This window comes from Sciurus carolinensis, chromosome 5, assembly GCF_902686445.1.
Source record: "Sciurus carolinensis chromosome 5, mSciCar1.2, whole genome shotgun sequence".
In the NCBI taxonomy this organism is placed as follows: Eukaryota; Metazoa; Chordata; class Mammalia; order Rodentia; family Sciuridae; genus Sciurus; species Sciurus carolinensis.
Window position 1 is genome coordinate 153,780,149 of NC_062217.1, and position 23,819 is coordinate 153,803,967.

Sequence of the window (23,819 nt, forward strand, 5' to 3'; positions counted from 1 at the left end):
TCCACACCGTACTTGCTTTAAAATGGGTCTTTTGATCCAAAGAGATATTATATAAAATTCAGGTCACTAAATTGGGTTAGTGTTAATAATTTTATAAATGCTCAGATTTGATAAGCTAGCAGAGCATGGTAGAAGGGATACCATACTTAAACTAGAACAAATAGTCATTTTCAGTAGAAAGAATCACTACTCCTTCAGGATTGGAGGAGTCTGCTGGGTTCAACTAGTTCCCAAGTAACTGTCTGGTCTTCTTGAAGGGTCCTCCCATATTGTGTGCTCAGCTTCTGTCGCTACCATTGACTGGTTAGGCATTTGCCAGCAGCAGAGGCCAAGTCTCCTCTGAGCAGAGAGAAGTCTTGCAAAACTTCCATCTCTGGCACCATGACCGCTCCTTTCTTTAGTCCCATTGCACAAGCCCTGGAATGGCTGAGGACAGAAATGGACATCGAGCACATGAGTCATTCTGTCCACCTGTGTCTTTGGTTCTTTATCCACAGTTGAAGCTCCCTCTTGGGCATTGAACTATGACACAAAGATCTGCACACTTTTTTATTGCCATCTTTAGATTTATCTAAAAGCTCTTCCCTAGATTTCCCTTTTCTTTATCTTCTAGAGTTGCTTATTCCAGACCGCTGACCCAGTCAGAGATAGAGTCTCTGGACTCCCTACCTAAGTTTACCTTTTTATTCATACCAACTTGATTAGCAGTATAATACACCAGGACATGTTCACATGCCCTCTAGACCCCTCAAGAAGGACTTATCACCTGTCATAATTTCAACATAGGCTGCCCTTTAGCTTTAGGAAATGGGGGTCTCTGTGTAGCCAAGAAACCTTCTTGCTTTCACAGCATGCTGAGACTATAGTTGTCTGATAGACTCTTGACATTCTCTGTCTTCAGAGTCTATAAAGCCATTAATAAAATCCAGCCAGCTCCACAATTCTTGAAATTGTTCTTGCTCTCAAACCATCCAAGCACTAGAGCTGCTGCATAAGCCAATCCTTGCCCTTCCATTTGTGTTCTATTCCAATCTTCTAAAAATTAGAGACTCAGTAATAGTGCTATTTTAAAACATCAGATATTACAAGTCTTTTACTAACCACCAGTCATCAGGTTGACTATATTGCCATCAAAGAGGTTCAGCAACAGAATTCTGTACCTAGGACCTATTTCCTAGGGACTTTCTGGATTGTTTTCCCCTGATTCAAATGATTGAGTACAGGTATTTCTTTCGGAAAATTATCCCTCAAAAAAAGAAGGAAAAAAAAAAAAAAGAAATGGAGGAATATAAATAGTAATACAAAGAAGAAAACTAGTAGGATTTTTCACCATCAAGTTTGCCTATGTAGGAATTGGAGACTCAACTCCACAGGAACCTTTGAGAGCTACCCAGAAACCTTCCAGAATGATCTGACAAAGAATAAGAGATTCACATGTTCATCTATTGTTGCTTATCTCCCATTTTGGGGAGGTTGTTCCCAAGGTTTCTGATAGACTACAAATATAAGTTCTGTCTTCTTTGGGGCTGAACAGGATCCCAAAGAAACAGAGAGGACACTGAGGGTCCTTGAGGGGTAATAATATCAGACCAGAATAATTCACAACCCTGTGTCTGAAATCAGTCATGGCCTAAGTGCTGTGATGTTGAACATCAGAGAACAGTGCAGTTTTACTCCTCAGTTTTACAACAACAAAGCAGCAAGCAAACAACAACCGTAAAACCAAGAAACCAATAAGGAAAAATGCTCTACAATGATGAGTCAAGTCATGAATACAAGACCAACCTGGGTGATTGCTGACAATCTGCTGCTTTTCATAAACAATTTTGCACGTCCAAGTGGAGAAACAGGACTTTAGGATGGCAAGCTTTCAACAGATTACAGATCTTGAGAAGCAAATGGAACCATCCTTATTGATTACCAGATCCTAATAGAAGCATTTGAGGAGATGTTGTCCCCCAAGAGATTGTCACTTAAATAGGAAAGCTTCTTCAAAGAGGCAAAGTGAGTAGGACTCGGCAGAAGAAAGCACAGACCCTCAGGGCAGGATTTGAAATCAACAGGAAGGAAAGCTCCCTTTACTGGGGAAATTCAGACTCTATAGAATAAGAATGAATTGACTTGAACTTCGCAGGATGAAGCCATCAAATTATTAAAAGATGATATGGAGAGAGGAGCACTTTCAATGGAGGCAACAGCAGAAACAGAGAGGAAAGTACCAGGTTGGGTGTAAATACCAAATAGTTCTAGCTGAACTGGATTCAGGATGAGTATTTCTTTTTGAAAATGAATTGTACAGGAAATAAATACTGCCAAAAGGTGAAGGAAACAATTATTCTGTGGGAGTCCTATGGATTAACCTTATTATCCAGCGTGGGACTATCACCTACTGACAAGTGAACAGCCAACCATGAGACCTGACAGCCGTTAGGGAATGTCTACATTTTGAATTGCATCCTCTTAGGAAGGAAGACTAGACCATGGTTTCCAATGATGTCAAGGTCTTGCCAAGGAGAACACAGAAATGGAAAATGCAGCAAGGCAAAACTGTGATTTTCCCTAATTATTCACTCTTGAAACTTGAGACTATTCTCAAAGTAGAACAGAACTGCTCTTTTTAATTTTTTTTTTTCCCAAGGGTTGGGCTGGGGTTTCAACTTTAAAGTGCAGGTGGGCTTTCAAGTTATAGCACGGCAGGTCTCCCTGTTACCAACAACAAAATTTCTTTCATCAGTGTTCCATGTTCAAAGAGAAGAAAGGCTTCAAATGCATATGTTTTCAAAGGAACTAAAGGGACTGATCATCTACAGAGCCAGTAGCACCTGTGAGCTCATGCCAGTCTATAAACATGCTTGGGAAAAAAAAAAAAAAAAAAGGCTCTTAAGGGCCAAACACCCTGATTTTTTTGGTTTTGTTTTGATGCTTTACAGATACTCAGCTCCAAGGTGTTGATGAGAATCAGGGTCATAAAATCTTTGTTTTCTTTATCCTTTTCTTTTAACATTTATTATTAATATTGTCATTATTTGCGGTGACTGTAGGAGGTGTGAAGGAAACAGCACAGAGGGGTACAGATAGATTTCCCCTCTAATCAGAGTTGATGCTGTCATTGTCAGACTCATTTGTGGGTTTGGACCAGTGAACAAACTATCCTCTCAATGTACTGAACATACCACGTGGCATCTGACACTGGACCCCATCCCAGAACCAAGCACGGGCTCAGCATGGAGTCAAGTGGGTCCTGGCCCAATGGATAACAAAGTGTCCTCAGTAAGAGTTTTCCACAATCTAGCTATTGTGAATTGAGTTTCTATAAATATGGATGTGGCTGTATCACTGTAGTATGCTGATTTTAAGTCCTTTGGTTATAAACCAAGGAATGGGATAACTGGGTCCAAAGGTGGGTCATTCCAAGTTTTCTGAGGATTCTCCATACTGTATCCCAGAGTGGCTGCACCAATTTGCAACTCTACCAGCAATGTAGAAGTGTGCCTTTTCCCCACATCCATGCCAACATCTATTATTGTTTATGTTCTTGATTAATAACCATTGTAATTGGAGTAAGATGAAATTGTAGAGTTGTTTTAATTTGCATTTCTCTAATTACTAGAGATGTTGAACACCTTTTCATATATAGCAGCTCAGTTCACAATAGCTAGATCATGGAACCACCCTAGATGCCCTTCAACAGATGAGTGGATAAAGAAACTGTGGTATATATACACAGTGGAATATTATTCAGTCATAAAGAAGAATAATATTATGGCATTTGCAGACAAATGGATGGAATTGGAGAATATCATGCTAAGTGAAATAAGCCAATCCCAAAAAACCAAAGGCTGAATGTTTTCCCTGATAAGTGGACGATGATATATAATGGGGGTGAGGGGTGAGGGTGAGAGAAGAATGGAGGAACTTTAGATTACATAGAGGGAAAAGAGAGGGAGGGGGTATGAAAAATGGTGGAATGAGACAGACATCATTACCCTATATACATATATGTTTACATGAATGGTATGAATGTACATCATGCACAACCATAGAAACAAAATGACATACCCAATTTGTGTACAATGAATCAAAATGCAGTCTAAAAATATATATATTTTTCCATTAGAAAAGAGGCACATTCAGAGGGGTGGGGTCTGGTACACTCCATCACCTGGGTTGATTTAAACATACCTGCTACACTGTCCAGCTTTTGCTGGTCATGCTAGAACAACGTTGTCCTTTGGGATATACCATGAAGAACTCTTCTGAGAACTGCATTTTAGTAAATGATGAAAATTTTCAAATGGAATAGAATGACCGCATCAGTGTAGCAATTAATCTAACAGGAATCATGTCATTTTTCCTTTGAGCCTCCCTACTTTCTAGATTAAAGGAGGGCCAGGTATGAGCAGAAGTTCCACAGGGGTTGACAATTGCTTCAACACAAGTTTGCCTAATTTTAAGGGAAATCAAGACAAAAAATATCCAAGTTGATCGATCAGGTCATCTGAATTTGCTAAAGTTAATTAAGCTAATTAAGAGCAGGGTCCTTTTTTTTTGTTTTTGTTTTTTTTTTCCTTCTTAAGTACTGGTTTGGTAATGAGTACATTTTACTTTACTTCAATACCCAACAAACCTATATTTATACCTAGCTATCCCTTGAGATATGAGCAAGTTTATATCAAGTAGAATTCTACTCATATATTCACAGAAGATAAAAGGAAAGTATATTTCAGATGTAACTAGTACTGTTGTAATTGATTTAATGTCTGGCTTTTCTCTAGATTATAAGCAACTTGAAAACGGAAACCAGGATTTCTGTCTCATGTAACTAATGTATCAGTTCGTTGTTTGTGTCACCACTAACACTTAGCTTAACTAAACTTGTCTATAGCCATAGCAGTAATAATAGTAGTAACTACAGCTTTCGCATATGCTATGTGTCAAGTGCAATTTTAGGTGTGTTTTACATGTATTATTCCATGTGGCAATCACAACAGATGAGTAAACTGAGGCAGAACCATGCCAAGTATGTTTTCCAAAATCATACATTTAGTATAATGGAGATAAAGGATCACTGGAGTTCTGACTTCAAAATTCAGCTTCTTATTCACCTTGTTTCTGCCTTTGATTGGGTTCCCTAGGAAGGAGGACCTGAGACAAGTGTTTGAAGGTAAATAGTTATTTAGCAAGTAATCTAAGAAGCAAGAGTAAGAATTGAGGAAAGATTCAGGAAAGGAAAGGACTCCAAAGACAAGAGGCCTCGATGAGCAGATTACTGCAGTGTTGGAGGCTTGCCCTGCAGGAGCTCTTTGGGAGTGGTATGCCCCAACTCATACCACCCATCGACAAAGAAGATGGACCCACTAACTCTTATCATTGAAGGTTGCTTGCTTCTGGGTTGACAACTTTCCAGCATGTCTAGCCTGTCCTAAATGGGGACTGAGCACAATTCCATGGCCAGAGAAAGATTTCAACAGGGGGTGGTAGGCAGTTACTGTGGCAAGCTGTTGGTGGAAGAGTCAACATTAAGAAGTCACCAGTGGGATCAATATGGTGTTTGCGACTTTGGTATAAACACCCTTTATTGAAGAGAAGGAATGAATAGGAATGACACGTGTGGCCCCGATTCTGGTTCTTCTGATAAACAGTTAAAAGAAAATTAGAACCAATTCCTAATGGGGTTTTCCAGTTGCTCATAGAGAGCCATGCCAATTTTGTAGATTCCCCAGTCCTGCGATGGGGAGATGAAGTTTTTTTTTAGTGACATTTCAAAGCTGCTCAGAGGATAACTGCGTGGATATTTTCCATTGCCAGAATCGTGGGCCCAACCTTCCCTCACACCAATTAAGTAAAGAGAAAAAAAAAAAATAAAGGAAGAAAAAATTTAGAGTTTGCAGTACTGCTCCATTGCTTTACTTAATTGACTTGTTTGAGTGTGTGCCAAATTGGATATATCTTGTTAGAGTGGCAAAGTTTAAAAATCGACTTAAATTTCAATTCCATGCAGCTTTTGACATAGGGAGTTTGTAGTTGTTGTTGATGGGGGGTGGCAACAATGTGCCGAGCAAAAGAATGTATGTTTAGGAAAAGGAAACAAATTAGTAGCTTCATGCTCTGAAGTCTTTAATAATACGGTAATCTAGAGCTGACATTATGAATTCTGAATGAGCGTTGTCTGCTGTTTAAAATTTCCCATGGCTTACTGTCAAATATATTAAAATGGATTTGGAAAGTCTGTAAGCCTTCTAATCACGGATAAAATATATTCTTTTATAGGACTGTAAATTTGTGGTAATTATGTACCATTTAGTTAATCTCCCTATATTATTTACCAAGCATATTTTGTAGTCAAATACTTGAAGAGTTGACAGGGTAATATTCAACACCAACCATGAGCAAAAATGGAAAAGAGAGAAGTTAGGGAAAAATGCTTCTGAAGGTAAAAATGACTTGTTTTCATGTTAGTTATTTATGGATTAAGTCAGTGAGGTAGTTAGCAGAGTCACTCATGTTCTATTAAAACACCCAGGCTTGAGTGTGTGTAAACCTATATTTAAAAGATAGCATCTTATCTTGACTGAGAGTGTGGAGATAGGGAGGTTGGATAATAGGCAGCAAAACACAATTACATAGAGAGACTAAGTTCTGATGTTCAACAGCACAGCGGGGTGACTGGAGTTCACAGTAACCCAGTGTCTGTCTTATGGAGAACTCCAAGAGAGGAACGTGGAGGCCGCAGACAAAGAAATGGAAATGAAACGGAAATGCTAGTAACTCTGAGTTGACAAATGATCGCTGTGGACACATGCAGGAGTATCACACTGTACCCCATGATCCTCTATAACTGTACATATCGTATGTATACACTGTATACATTATAGGGTATTGTGTGATAATCCAACACATATCAAAACTTAAAATGGAAAATTCAAATTTAAAAAGATAGGATCCGACAAATGATCCCCAAAGAAATATCTGATTTAATGAGACCAAGTATTAAGAACCCAGTTGTAGTGCCCATGTCAGATACCAGCAGAGAGCTGAGGTAGATGAGGACAGTGTAGCTGCCCAGATATTCTGGAGCCCCACAACAGTTGGTCACAATAAGTAACTTTTCTGAAGCATCTCATAATAGGAAGAGATTTATTTTCCTAAGGAGTAATTGGCAGAGATCAAGAATGATGTTTTATTGTGCATTTGATCACCTACATATTTCTAGATCCTTCTTGTTCAGACATGGTAACTGAAATAACACTTATATTTATAAACTGTCCTGCTGATGAACACATGGTGTGAACATTCAGAATAGTTCCATAAATTGGGGAAGATTTATACAATCTGAAGAGAAAACAATGTGGATAAACCTTGAGGACATTATGTGAAGTGAAATAAGTCAGGCAGAGTGACATAGGCCATATATTTTACTCATAGGTAGATTCCAAAAAGTTAATTTCAGAGAAAAACCTGGGCTGGTAGACAAGAGGAATATGTTCAAGAGTTTTATAGTATAGCATGGTGACCATGGTTAATGACAATACACTGTCCTTGAAAAATTCAAAAAGAGTGGATATCGGGACTTATCACAAAATAATTACTTTGTGAGGTAGTGCATGTATTAATTACCTGGATTTAATCACTCCAAAATGTCTATATACTTCAAAACCTCATGTTGTACATGACAAATACACACAATTTTAAGTCTTACTTTTCTAAAAATTTTAAAAAATATTTTCTGGCAGTGGATTGGAGGGCAAGAGCTAGTGTTTTCATGGTAACCCCAAGAAGGGAAATTAAGACTTTGAAACTTTTAAAAGTATATTTTTATTTTTATGGTAAGAAGACTTACTGTCGGGTCTATCTTCACAACAGATTTTTAACTTTATGATATTGTTAATGAATAATCATAAGGTTGTACAACAGATCTCTAGAACTTATTTCCCCTGCATTACTGAAACTTCATTCCTATTAATTAGCAATTTCCTTTCCATTTTGCCTTTTTCCCCACCCTTGGCAGCTAACATTCTACTTTAAATACTTCTTGTAAGTAGAATTATTCCATATTTGCCTTTCTGTGATAGGAGCAACTGGAAGCCTTCTAAACTTTAAAGGGAATTCAAAATGGTATAGCCATCCCAGAAGACAGTTTGGAGGTGCCTCATAAAATTAAAAGTAGAACTATCATGTTTCATCAGTCAATGTGAAACATATAACAGCCATATTCATATTTTTTATAGAAGAACTGAAATTAGGATCTTAAGGAGAAATTATCACTCTAGTGTTCTCTGTAGCACTATTGACAGTACCCAAGATATGGGAACAGCCTAAATGTTCATGGACAGATACACACAAAGATACACACAAAGATTCTTTTGGTTTTAATTTACAGCTATGGAACACATATGAAGATTAAACTTGGAAGGGGAAATGCCTGAATTGTTGGCATATGATAAGCCATTTTTTGTTTGCTTGTGACATGAAAGTAAATTCTGGATAAAAGAAAACAAAACAAACAGACAAACAAAAAAACTAACCACATGCTCAGTAGGACAATTTTCTATTAAAATGAATGAATTACAGTATTATGATACATAGATGGTCACTTTTGTATAGACACTCAGCTCTTAGACATAGTTCCCTTGCATGTTTCATTTTAAAAAGCAAATATCAAACCCAACCAAAATTTTTTTCTCTTACTCACATTTTTTTATTAAATTAGTCAAAAAGATTCATGAGCATTAGCAAGATCATCATACCCAGTGAGACTTTCCTCTGTGCCTAAGGCAATTTTCAATGTTATACATCAGATTTTTTGTATGCCACTCACTGTCCTGAAAAAAACTTTACAAAAACTGCACAGAAGTTGCTACCTTTCCATGTCTTTAAATGAGTTTATTCTCAGTGCTTGGACTTGTCCTATCTTATGGGTTCACTACATTCTGGCAGCTTCTTAATTATTTATAATAGGTTAATGATATTGACAACCACGAAAGTTACTCAGGGAAGCTTCACTTTTCGTCTTGGTGCTCACATGAGCTCTCTGAATGATGTGGCTTCTTGTTATGAGGGGTTTTGTGTAGAGGCAGATAGTGAAGTTAACAGCAAGAGGCTGAGAGGTCTTAGAGGCTATAGACTAGAAACTCTTATTCAGTTTTGCAAATTTCTCCAGAAAATAGCACAAGATTTTACCAAAGCATGTGACAATCAAATGCTTGTTGAAACAAATGACTGCATGACCTGTCTTTATTTTTACTCTGAAAGGTCCTCTGCTCTAAATCAACCAACATACTAAGGAGATTCTCCAAACACGTGGAAAAGCTAAACATAAGTTAAATTCGCTAAAAACACTAACACATGATACATTTAGTCGGGTGGAGTTGGGTGAGGAGGGGAACAAATGTATCTGTTCTGGAAGGACCTATCATCATCACCTACTCTTTTGAATCTAGAAGCTTCTTGGCTAGAGAGTTGTCCAAATTCATCTTTCTTTCGTCTCTGAATCAGTCTGTGAAGATATACAGTGCAAATGCAATTACTTCTAAAAAGGTGACAAAACTAGAAGATATATGGGGAATTGTAGTATTTTTCAAAGTCACTCAGAGTGTGCTGGTGATGAAACAGAAGCCTCCCCCTACTCACTGTGAGTTCAGGACTTTTCCTCCCTCATCACGTTAACACTTTCTTGTTCTCTCCACATCGATTCTTGAATCAGTAGTCAAAGGTGTGCTGTGCTCCAGGAGAACCTGATATGTGCAGCCCCACCTTAACTCATCAGATCAAACCAGCACATCTTGAAGAGAAAATATAAAATGAGTCTAAAAAGGTACATTTCATTTCATTTTGTATATATGGTAACAAAATAGAAAGGACTTTATAATGTTTGCTTATGCTGACTTACAACCACATATAAACCTGCCTTGGAAGTAATGACAGTGTTTACTAGCCTACACAGAGAGCTTTATACAAATGGGAGCAAATCCAGGGCACATAATCGTTGTATGTATATGTGCATAATTGTAAGTGTTGTTTATTTTTTTTAAGTAGCCTGCTCACTTTTATCAGAGTAAATACTGAGGATGTTTCTATTCACTAGTTTTATATTTTCTTTAAATATGACATAATTTACCATAGGAGACAAACAAGTGGCAATTTTATTGACTCACTGGAGATATATACTCTAAAAACCACACTATTTCCTCTTATAATAATATTTAATATGTTGTTTTTAAAAAAACTCTTTTATTTAGCCATAAACACTACTTAGAGGGTTGAGCCAACACATTAAATATAATGCCAAATCATAACTATCTAGGGTATAGCCAACACAATAAATATAATGTCAAACCATAACAACGTCCATGAGAGATCATAAACTGAAGAAGTAAAAATTGGGATAGCCCAGAAGAACGAACTAATGTGGTCTGCTACAGTTCATGAAAAAGAAAAAGAAAAAGAGTATACAGAATCTCAAGTGCCCTGAAATACTAAAGGATCAATTTTATAACAATGAAGGTAATCCCACTGCATTGCAAAAAGTGGAAATGGCACAGATGATGTCTTTCAACAAAATGGCAAGTCTGGCAATGTGACATGTAATATGAAGACTACAGTCACTAATTTTATATTAGATTGGAGTTTTGCTAAATGAATGGAGTTTAGCTGGTTTTACCAAACACACACACAAAATTCTTTATCTGTGAGATGATGGATACTATAATTTTTTCACTATGATAACCATCTTGCTGTCTTTAAGTAACTCATAATATCATGGGGCATTGATTAAAAATTTACCATGAAATTCATGAAAATTAATAAAATTACAAAATCTAGAAAAGGAGAATATGAAAAGGAAAACATGGCATTAGTTAAAAGTAAACATTGAAAAAGTTTATATTACAATCCATGAGATAAAGCAATACTTTTTTAAATAATAAAAATTAAAAAATAAATTCATCCATATCAAGATGTGAGCATAATGAGCAGTGATGAAAACCTATAAAAATATAAGGAATGTATTAATAAGAATCTGACAAAAAATAAGAGAAGAGAAAAGTAGTAAGAATAATAAAAAAATCCATTCACTTGTCACTTGAAAAACTTAAACTAAATGAAAAAGCTGTTTTTCACTGAGTACAAATTAAAATGTGCAGAAAGCACATATGCAAAGTAAGAGATGGGACTGGGGAAATGAGTATGAGTACCAAGGACATTATTGAAGTGAAACCCTGCAGCTCAAGTTTGTGAAAATAGATTTAATAGCTATATGAAATAACTGATGTTTTTTGCAAATATAAATTACTAAATTAACCTGCAGAGAGAAGAGATTGAAAGGGCCAAAAGAACCATGGTGGACAGTTATTCCAGTGCTATCATCAAAAGAGCACTAGGTTGAGTGGTTTCAAAGTAAACCCTACTGGCACTTGAGGAAAAGATAAAAAAAATGCTGCTTAAACATAGATTTAAGCAACTGGGACATAGATTAGAAGGAATATTTCCAAATTCTCTTTTAGAAATAAAGGCAGCAAATAACAGCCACATAGAAGAACCAGGTACAAAAAATTCATAAGCATCTTTCAATAGCACGAAGCTTTTCCCTTAAGATCAGCAGAAAGACAAGGATGCTCACTCTCCCCACTTCTATCCAGGATAGAAGTCGAAGTCCTAAACAAGGAAAGTAGGCAAGAAAAAGAAATAAAAGTTATCTGAATTGGAAGGTGAGGATTAAAATAGTCTCTGCAGATGACATGGTCTTACATAAGAAAACTCTAAAGACTCTAGCAAAAAAAAAAAATTGTTAGAACTAATGAATTTGGTAGAGTTGTAAGATACAAAATCCACATATAAAAAAAATTAGTCAATTTTCTTTATGTTAACAACAAAATTGTTGAAAATAAAATTTGAAAAATTCCCATTTATGCTTGTATCAAAAATAAAAATTACTTAGAAATAATTTAACAAGTGAAAGACCTATAAACTGAAATCTATGAAACACTGATAAAATGAATTGATTAAAACAGAAAAAAAAAATGAAAAGACTCTTTGTGTTCATGGACTAGAAGCATTAATATTGCTGAACTGTCAAGTAATTGGAAGCAATCAATCTACAGATTCTATGCAATCCCAGTTAAAAGTCCAATGGCCTCTTTTAGAAAACCAAAATAGAAAAAAATCCTAAAATTAATATGGAACAACAAAAGACCTTAAATAGCTAAAATAATCTTGAGCAGAAGAACAAAGTTAGAAGCTTTGCTTTTCCTGATTTCAAAATATATTATAAAACCACGGTAGTCAAAACTTAATGGTACTGACATAAAAATACATATATAGGACCAGTGGAGCACAATAGAAATACAGTCATGTGTGGTACTGTCAGTTGATTTTCACTGAGTGCCACAATCACATGACAGAGTAAAGATAGTGTATTTCACAACTAGTGCAAGGAAACCTGGATATCCTTACACAGGAGAATGAAATTGTATCCATATCCAGCACCATATGGAAAATCCAACTCAAATGGATTAAAACTTCTTAAATGTAAGACATGAAACCAGAAAACTACTAGAAGACAATATAAGGAAAAAAGATTTTGACAATGGTCTTGGCAATACTATTAGAGCTATGAGACCAAAACCACGGGCAAAAGTAAAGTAAAAATAGACAAGTGATGTATCATCAAACTAAGATGCTTTTGCAGACCAAAGGAAATACCAGAGTGAGGAGATGACTTGGAGAGTGGGTGAATATATTTGCAAGTCACATAGCTGATAAGGAGTAATACTTAAAATATATAAAGATATCAAACAATCCAATAGCAAAATACCTTAAATAATGTGATTAAAAAATTGCCAAAAGTAAATATACAGATTAAGTTCAATTCCCATCAAAATAACAATGTCATTCTTCACAGAACTAATGAAAACAATCCCAAAATTTATATGAAAGAATAAAATACCCAGAAAAGTCAAAGCAATACTGAGCAAGAAGAACAATACTGAAGACATCACAATACCTGAGCTCAAATTATATTACAGAGTTATAGTAAAAAAAAAAAAAAACAAAAAAAATCACAAAAAACCAGTATGGTATTGGCATCAAAACAGACGTGAAGACCAATGGTGTAGAACAGAAAACACAGAGACAAATTCACATACTTATAGTCATCTGACACTCCACGGAGATGCTCAAAACACACGTTGGAGAAAAGACAGTCTTTTTAACAAATGGTGCTGGGAAAACTGGATATTCATTATGTAAAAAAATGAAACTAGATCCCTATCTTTCACCCTGCAAAAAAGTAAACTCACAGTGGATAAAAGATCTAGAAATTATACTAGATACTTTGCAACTGCTAGAAGAAAATATTGGCTCAACACTCCAACATATTGACTCAGTCACAAACTTCTTAAGAGATACCTAAAGTTCAAGAAATAAAACGAAGAATCAATAAATGAGAGAGCATAAAATTAAAAATCTTCTGCACAGCAAAGAAAACAAAAGTGTGAAAAGAGAACCTACAGAATGGAAGAAAATCTTAGCCAGCTACTTCTCCAACAGAGGATTAATATTCAGAATATATAAAGAACTCAAAAATCCTAACACCAAAACAAAAACCCAATCATTAAATGGTCAAAGAATAAACAGGCATTTCTCAAAAGAAGAAATACAAAAATATGAAAAAATGTTCGACATCCCTGGCAATCAGGGAAATGCAACTCAAAACTACTTTGAGATTTTATCTCACTGCAGTAGAATAGCAATTATCAAGCATGCAAATACATGTTGGTGAGGATGTTGGGAAAAAGTTACACTCATACATTGTTGGTGGGACTGCAAATTAGTATTACCACTTTGGAAAGCAAGATGGAAGTTCCTCAAAAAACTAGGAATGGAACCACCATAGGACCTGTCTATTCCATTCCTTGGTATTTTCCAAAAAAATCTAAAATCAGTATACTTACAGTGATACAGGCACATTTATGTTTACAACAGTGCAATTCAAAATAGCCAAGTTATGGAACCAGTCCAGGTGCCCATCAACAGACAAATAGATAGAGAGTGTTATGGTTTGGATGTGAGGTGTCCCCCAAAATCTCACATGTGAGACAATGCAGAAAATTTCTGAGGAGAAATGATTGGGTTGAAAGAGCCTTAATCCAATAAATGAATTAATCCCTAATGGGATTAATTGAAGTGGTAGTGTGTGACTGGAGGAGTTGGGAATTGGGGCATGGCTATGGGGTATATCTAGAGAGTGGAGCATCTCTCTTCTTTCTGATCATCATGATCTGAGCTGCTCCACCATCCTCTCCAACAATGATGTTCAGCCTCACCTTGTCAGTTCTGAGGAATGGAACTGACTCTCTATGGACAAAGACCTCTGAAACCATGAGTCCTCAAATAACCATTTACTCCTCTATGATAGTGCTGGTCAGATCATTTAGTTACTGAGTGAAAAAGCTGACTAAATCAGAGACTATGTGGTATATGTACACAATTGAGTTTTAATAATCTGTAAAGAAGAATGGAATTATGGCATTTGCTGATAAATGGAGGGAATTGGAGGATGTTGTGCTATGTGAAATAAGACAGACTCAGAAAATGAAAGGTTAGATATTTCCTCCCACATGCAGAAGTTAGAGTGAAATAAGGGGCACAAAAGTGGGGATCCCATGAAAGTAGAAAGGAGATCAGTGAATTTGAGGAAGGAGATTGAGGTGGAGGGAGAAGGGATGGGAAATGGGAGTTGCTACAGAAGGAAATTGACTAAATTATGTTAAGTACATTTATGAACATACCACAGTGAATTCTACCTTTATGCTTACTTATAAAGCACACATTGTAAAACAATAAACAGAAGAAAGACCAGATAATAGAGGCAGGGGGACAGGTTGAGGGAGTAGGAGAGGGAAAGAGGAAGTACTGGGAACTAAAATTGAGCTTATTATATTTCATATATATATGATTATGTCAAATGAACCCTACTGTGACATATAACTATAATGTACTAATACAAGTATGAAAAAAATATCATCTGCAGAAAATGAGCAAGGGATCTGAAAAGTCATTTATCAAAAGAAGACAAACAAATAGTCAACAATACCAAAAGGGGCTCAGCATCTCTAACCATCAGAGAAACGCATATTAAAACTGCAATTAGATAGCACTTCATGCCTGCTAGAATAACTTTTATCAAAAAGACAAAGAGATAATAACTGTTGGTGAGGATGTGGAGAAAAAGGAGCCCTTATATAGTGTTGATGGAAATTTAAATCTGTACAGCAACTTTGAAACAGTATGGCACTTTCTCAAAAAATTTTAAAAAATGTGACTGCCATATGATTAAAAATGCTTCTGGATATATTCCTAAAGAAAAAAAAAAAGTCAGCATATTGAAGTGCTATCTGCACCCCTATGTTCATTGCAGCGCTTTTTCACAATATCCAGGATGGGGAAATAACCCAAGTGTCCATGGAGAGATGAATGAAGAAAATGTAATGTGCATACATATACATCCATGGGATATGACTCATGCTTGGAAAAGAAGGAAACCCTGCCACATGGAAAAATATGGATGAGAGTGGAGGGCAATATGCAAAATGAAATAAGCCAGAAACATGATTTTACTTATGTGGAGCCTAAAATAATTCAACTTATAAAAGCAGAGAAGAGAATGGTGTCTTGCCAAGTACTGGGGTGGAGCACAGGGGAGCTGTTGGTCAATGAGCTTAAACTCTTAGTTAGGTAGTTTGAATGATTTCTGAAGATTTAATGTACAGCATGATTTTAATAAGATTGTATTATATGCTTGTCAAATTACTGCAATTTGACAAAAATGTTAAAAATATTGTATTAAATTAAATAAATTAAATACCAAAATAATTTTGGTACTTCAGTGTGTCTTAAAAATACAATATTTTTCAAATCAGACCTATTAGTGTATTTTACCACAATAGTCCCCAAAAGAAGAAAATCTTGTCCATAAATGCTTAAAAGACATTAAGATTCAAGAACACATTAAATTTCAAGATCCATTCCTGATTTAAAGTGTGTCTTCATAGTTTACCTATATATTTATCTAAGAAATATGGAGGCTATTTTAAATATTTTACATAGATTTTTATTTTAAGCTGTCGATCTTTTTGTAACATGCTTTTTAAGTTCCACGTTTTGGTTTTCATACTTAACTGTGTTGATAGTCAGTTTCAGCTTATTTCTTATGGCACTATTGATTTATCCATTCTCTTGTTGATAAGCATTTAAATATATTTGATAGTCTCCTTTAAAACTACAGTTCTAAAAGCATGTCTTCTTATAAACAAATGTAAGATGTTCCCTTAAGTTATATTCTGAAGAGTGTAATTGATTGCTTGTAGGGTATATGTATGTTAATGTTTACTAGAATTTACTAAATTACTGTCCAATCTAGTGTTGCCAAGTTACGTTCCTACTGGCAGAACACATGACTCCACATCTTTCCCAGCATGAAGATTTGACAGCTTTTAATTTTTGTTTTTATCTGATTAGTGTGGAACAGCATGGCATGTTTTTAGTCATATTTTCTGGTTCTCTGTTCTACACGTAGAAAAAGAAGAACTTCCTTATTATTTTTCTGAAGTCAGTATAACAGTAGTGCTAAAACACAAAAAATATCACATAAAACACATTAACAAAGGAAACTTTCCCATACGAATAGAAAAGGAGGTTTATTAAGTACAAAATTATCAAAATAATTGAGAACCATATTGAAGGGAAATATTTAAATGCACATGTGTGTATATTTTACCAAGAAAAAAAATGTGGTTCAACATTATAAATTTCAGTAAAATATTTTAATAAGATTAAATAATCAGATAAGTATAAATTAATTTCCAAAAATGATTATCAAATTTTCATGATACATGTCTTTCTTAAATGAAAACTAAAGAAAACATAATTGAGTAGGAGTAAACAATACTTCTGTAATGTGCATTATTCTTATGAGAGAAACTCAGGCAGTATTCTCATTTTAACCAACGTGGAAACAGGAATGTCCCTTTTCATTTCTATTACTTACCATAATTCTGGAGGTACAACCACACTCCACTAAACAAGTTAAATGAGTGGAATTAAAATTTGAAATAAGAAATTAAGAAACACCATTTCCTGCTGATTGCTTGATTCTATGCACAGGAAATCAAGTGACATAATTAAAAAAGTTTATAAACAGTGATTAGTAAGTTTCACCCCAAATTAATAAAAATATTCCATACTTTTTTGATTATAAATGACCTTTTTGGAATTTAAACTGATTTTATAAAGAAATAAAAATATATACAGAAATATATACAAACAAGTATATATAAACATATATATAAATAAGTGTGCATGAAAATACATGTGTATATACACAGACATACACACAAAGTAGAATAATGATAGCCAGCCTCAGGCGTGAAGTACATTATATAGCAATGGCCATTAAATAAGTATTGTGCATTCATCACACAGTGTGTCTAATGACACAATCAATGACAAAGTTTAGAGATCATAAAGGGATTCAAATAAACGTGGTTTTCAAAATCCAATAAATGGATTCCTAGATTGAAGAGGTTAGTTTATTTAAAAACAATATTGAAATAGCTCCGAAGACATGAGAAATTGTATTCTGACCAAGGAAATTTCATATGGATATTCCACTTCTGGCAAAAAAAAGGTAATGTGGTGTGGACATGTGCTTTTTGGAAAAAACAACTTTAATGACAACTAATGTAAAAGCAGAGATAATAATTTTTAGTTATGGACAACAGGCAATATAGGTCATTCATCCTGGAAAGAAGATTACAGACATGAATATGTAGTGAAAATCAAGAAGGATAAATATAGAAAATTCCACTTGGGTACAATTTAGTTGAATGACAAAAACCCAAATATAAACAATATATTTTAAAAGCAACTAAGGGGCGGAAATACACCCTGCAAACAGTTGAATGATTTAGCCAACTTCTCAGTAATAAGGCAGACCAGATGGCAAGGGAATGGCATTTTAACATGCTACAAACCGTTGATCCAGAATTCCATCCAGGGAAAATACCTTTTGACATCAAGGATAAAACAATAACCCTATGACCTTAATTCTTTGGTATAAATTATGCATAACTTTAAAAGAAGTCATGCCACAATAAGTTAATCAGATCAATGCTATCATAAGACTCAGCTTGTAGGTATGTTAAGGAAAATAAGTTTACAATTAAATTAAGTCCACCCAAAGGCAACATTATTTGTCACTCTTTCAGTCAGTGTATTATGTATGCTCTCTTACTCCTTATGCACTCTTTATCATTTTCCACCCTCTGTCTGCCTTAGGATGCTAACCTCTATCTATAGCATCAACAGGCTCACTTGTCTTCCAGTTTCCAGTTGGATGCAACCGAAGGAAGGTACCAGTAGGAGAGTGGATGATGAGAAGAGAAAGTCTGGCTCTTTATTGCCTGAGCTCCCTCCCTGCTTGCCTAAGGGTTGTCCAAGGCTATATTACTCCATGAAAGGTCAGACTCCTTACTGTCAACACATGCTACAGCTGCAGACCTCATTCTGAATTCTAGTGACCAGTCCTGGCTTTCTCAGAGGTAGAAAGCATATTGACTCATTGCTATTACTAGTGCTCATGTGCTTCATAAGAAAGCTTTTGTAGCTCTCTAATAACATTGCCCACTCCTTTGTCAAAAGTATTTTTTAAACCACTTTCAATCATCATATTGATGGCAGCATCTGTTTTCTATAACAACATGGACTGACACTGGACACAGTGCTGCACCCCTGTAATTCCAGCAACTTGGGAGGGCGAGGTAGGATTCCCAAGTTCAAAGCCAGTGTTAGCAACTTGGTGAGGCCTTAAGCAACTTAGCAAAACCCTGTCTCAAAATAAAAAATAAAGATGGCAGGGAATGTGGTTCAATGTTTAAGAACCCCCCTGGGTTCAATTCCCAGTGTTAAAACAAACAAACAAAAAATCTGGACTGATTCAGAGTTCTTATTTACAAAGGACAGAAAGAAACACTGAAACTTTATAGCAAATGAGGAAGTGTTAAAACTGATAGTGGTGGTAAGCCAGAAATACTGGGTAGGTAGCAAGAACAATATTAAATATGGTACGTAAGAACTGGTCCCTGAACATCTTTGTGCCACTCTTGCTAAGGATAGCCACTCTAGCTTGCACTAATGATACCAGCAATGCCAGATTTGGGACACTGCCCACCCACTTACCTGAACCTAAGCAAAAGGACTGCAGATGCTGGTAGTCATCTGGCACTTTAATATTCTCACAACCTTCTTCCTAACTTCCAGTTCTTAAAAGAAATGCAAGGGAAGACAACTTTAACCTAACTTAAAGTATCATTCCTTGTAACATCCTCATGAAAAAAGTGCAGACCAGAAATATCAGCGACTGCATTCAATTCAAGGTCCAGAACCTGCACGATGTTTATTCTTTTCTCATTCTAAGATGATATTTTTGTTTTTGGAGAAGAGGGCAAAGCGATCTTCTTCCAGTGATGATTATATACATATTAAAACATCCAAGGATTAAATATACAAGGGTTTCCCCTGGAAACTCCTATAAAAGAAAATGAGGAGGAGGCTGGAAGAGATTTGGAGAAGTGTTAGGTTATGAGGTAGTCCCCCTATCAATGAAGGAGAGTGGGGAGGATAATGAGCGGAAGCAACCTGAACTGTTGCATAGTCTAAGGCAAGTCTGGCAAGGTCAAAAGCCAAAGCTCTGTATTAGAGGGGAATCAGGTCTCTATGGGTTGGGTCTATTGTAATGTCACTGGAAGCAGTCAGCAGAAATGCAGTTTGGACTTCAGAGCATCACAGCTGGGGAACCTAGTAAATTACTCTTCCTGATTTGGGGAACCTATGGGGAGTATTCCTGTGGTCATTACTTAAGACACTGTTAGGGTTGTATAGCTCATGGAATACATTGTACAATCAACCATCAATCTGCTACCATATATAAATGGGGCGAAGGAAGAGGAAGATCAGTTAAAAGAGATGACTATGTAAATATATGAATATATACACATAATGCATATGTCTTGATGCATCAGTAGATACCAGTTTTTATTTCTCCAACTATCCCCAAAGGCATAATTGGCCCTTATAATGACCTTTCTCTACCATTGACTTCACATTCAAACTGTTCTGAGTTAGTATATCAACTGGAAGTTTCCCTGAGGGATGTGAGTTTTTGATGACCTGGCAGGTATGATGTACCCATAGTCTCCAATTAAAACTTACACCTGCTCAAAGGCGTATTAATATCTTAAGGGACCCTCTGAAATTCTCCTATGTTCTTCCTTGTTCCACTGTGTAATGGCAGCTCTTACATCCCTTGCTAGTGAGGATCAGCCCTCCTTGGGTGTCAGTCACTCCTCCCACAATTTCTTTCTGTTTCATCTAGTTGGGAACACCTGATCAGGTAATAATTTCAACTTCATTTCAAAAGAAGCATTTTTTTTCCATCATGGTGGAAGAGTTCTCTCCTGACTGGATAATTTCATAAGTAAACAGAATCCTTTTAAAAGAGAGGAATAATTTTTAAAGAAATACTGTAAGCACATCTTCATGTGGAACTGCATGCCTCTTTTCTACCTCTTATATGTCAGTGAGAGAAAGAACACCAATGCCTTGCATCTTTCTGTTTGTTACTTCCTTCATTAGGAGTTATGTGGCATCACATACCATAGTGGTGAGTAAGGGCACACTATAATTGTCTCAAATGTGACATTACAGAAACATGACAGACATAAAAGTGATAACCGACTTTACAAAGGACGTCACTGGTAATGAAGACAAATCACGTGAATTTCCCAGATGCAAAGGACCCAGCATCATGAATCACCCTTTTTTTCCTATTGTTCATGGATATAATACTACTTGGTGACTTGATATTGGTTGCTGCTATTGCAAAATCAGGTATTTAGAAGCGCCATAAGCCAGGACCGTTCAAATATTTAAGGTGTCATTACATTCAGCTCTCTGTCAAAGAGTCAGGATAACTAGACTTCAGGATACCAAGAAGCAGTGGTCTAGGACCTTCAGGTCTTGGGACTCACATGAGATGGAAGCAAGTTCAGAGTTTAAAGACGGGATCCAGGAAAGACCATCACGAGTGGAAAAAAAGAAAAGCAACATGGAGAAAAGTATAAAAGTGGACTTACTCAGAAGCAATTCACATAAAAGCATATTTCTTATTTGTTTAAGAAAGATTGGAGATTAGTCTAGGGACACAGAAGTAGCAGTTAAATCTTTTATTGATGGATATTGATTTTAAAATTCTAGCTCTTTTGCCAGCCATATGATCTTGGTAAATTCGCTTGCCCAATCTCAGTTTTCTTATTAGTAAATGAGAAAAACTGAATTTCCTGTCTCATGAGATTGTTAACAGATACTTGAGAAAGTTTTGGTGTCTCATGAGATTGTTAACAGATACTTGAGAAAGTTTTGGTGAAGTACTTAGCACTTTAGATAGCATCTTAAGGGTTTAAGGGTTTAATAATGGTAGCTTTTGTTTTTTTTTAGGAAATCATATATTCTTTGAAAAATAAGTTTTTCATAACTTAAATTGAAAACACAATTAACAAAAGGGAATGGTTTATGTATGATGTAGAAAAAAATCCCCTAAACCATTCATTCTCTACTTTTCAAGTGTGAAAGATATTCCATTTGCTATAACTTTTGTTGTCTCTAGAGATGTATATTCCATTATTAGGCAGACCAGTTTGCTATGATTTTTTCCACAGTTAGAATACAAATTTCCAGAATAAATAAATCCGGTGTTCTACATTCCAAACACTATTTTACAGCTCCCCAAATTTTAACTTAGAATCTCAACAACTCCGAAAGTCTATTTTCCCTTCTTTTTTTCTCCTCTATCCTTCCTTCCTCATTCTTTCCCCCCTTCTTTCCTTTCTTCCTTTTCCAATTTCTTTCTTCCTTATTGTTTAAAATTTTGTACAAAAAGTTTTAGTATCCAGACTGGAATGATACTGAAGTTAGACCACCAGTAGTCTTTTTTTCCCCACCTCCATTCCTGCCACAGAGCCCAATGGGTGTGGTAGCTACTGTACCTGAAAAGCCAAAGTCAGGATTTAAAAATCCAAAACATTCAAAATTCTTCAACACATCCGATACCAAAGAACAGGGATAAGAGAGTGTAGACCTAAAACTACCAAACTGGCTTTTTGACTGCTCCTGACATTGGGATGGAGTATCCTGGAAAGCAAATAAGAATATTCTAGATATGGGAAAAACCAGGTCCTAGTTCAACAGGGATTCAGTCTCCCTGATCAAATGAGAAATTCCCAGTCATGCCAAACTTTCGACTTCACTTTAGGTGGGGTGGTTTCCACTGGGTTATACCTACCTGAGCTTTACTTCCATTCTGCTTCCAGTCTTTGTATCCAGTCTTAACGCCCAGGGCATTCTCCTCCTCCTCCTCCTCCTCCTCCCCCTCCTCCTCCTCCTCCTCCTCCTCCTCCTCCTCCTCCTCCATCTCCCTCAGCAGCAAAGAGGTACTAGCCCTAAAGGGAATTTGGAAGGAACTGACTGACGCTCTACATGAGATGCTAGTTCTCATAGCCTCACAGTCTACCTGTACAGGTAAGTGTGTCTTTCTGTGTTGACTGTTTTCTTTTTGCTTTTCTTATAAAGTCAGACCAGTTTGCTAAGTATCACTTCTAGAATTCCAAAATGTAAAGTTGTAATCTAAAATTGTCAGGTTGGTTGTCAGGTGTTTTAAACATACATGGGTGCTTACATGTCCCTTAGTGAAAAAAAAAATTTGTAGTTTCTTCCACATGTATGGGTTATGATTGAAAAAAAAATAAATGAATTAAAAAAAAATTGTTTTAATGAAAGTAATGGTGGTGCCAGTAATAGTGGCCACAGTGCCTTGTTCTCTGTGACTACCTAGGTGCCAGTTACTATGCAAGGTACTCAGCAGGTATTTTCCATGGAAGTGTTACCTAATGAATGTTATGCCTATTTTATTTATGGCAAAAAGATATTTGAAGACTATATGTACTTCATGTGACTTTTGAATAATAAAACCATGTTTTAAATACAACAGTACTGGAAAAAAAGTAAATATTCCTTCTCCCACTGAATTTTGTTTGTTTCAGTTTGTTCTGGTTTGTCTTATGTAACTTTGCTCTTTGTGGTGCGACTCTAGATTATTTTGCCTGCTATCCTTCCTCAGTCTCCCACCTGTAGGGTAAGCCTCTCAGTACTTCTATTTTCTTTGCATCACCTCCTTATCCACTGAGCTTCTAAACACAGGGTTCTGAACACAGCAGTTGTTAAATAAATGTTTGTTAACTAAGTTTCCCTTTTGTATTCATGTAAAACATTTCCCACAGTGTTCACTACTCCGCCAATTACCTTGTTTCAAATCTCAAAGTCATTCCATAAATTAAAGCTTAACATGGGACTGACAATTGACAAAAGCTTAGTTCATTTTTTCCCAACTAAAAATGGTAAAAAGCACCAGTGAAGTTCTTAAAGGAAAAACCAAACAAAAAATAAGAAAAAAAAAAAAAAAAAAAAAAGAAAGAAAGAAAGAAAAGAAAAGATTTGGGCTAAGTAGGTAAATAGAAAATTCAAAGTGAGCAGTAGACTAGCTAAAGAATGAGAGAGGGAGAGAGAGCAAGTGAATAAATAAAAGATTTCTAAATTAAAATATGCAATGAGGTCTTAGAACAGTTTGACATTTCTCAGAGTGAAAATCCTGTTGGTCTATTTTACAAAAGGAAGAAGGTAAATATGCATTTTCTTTATTTCCATTTTCCCGT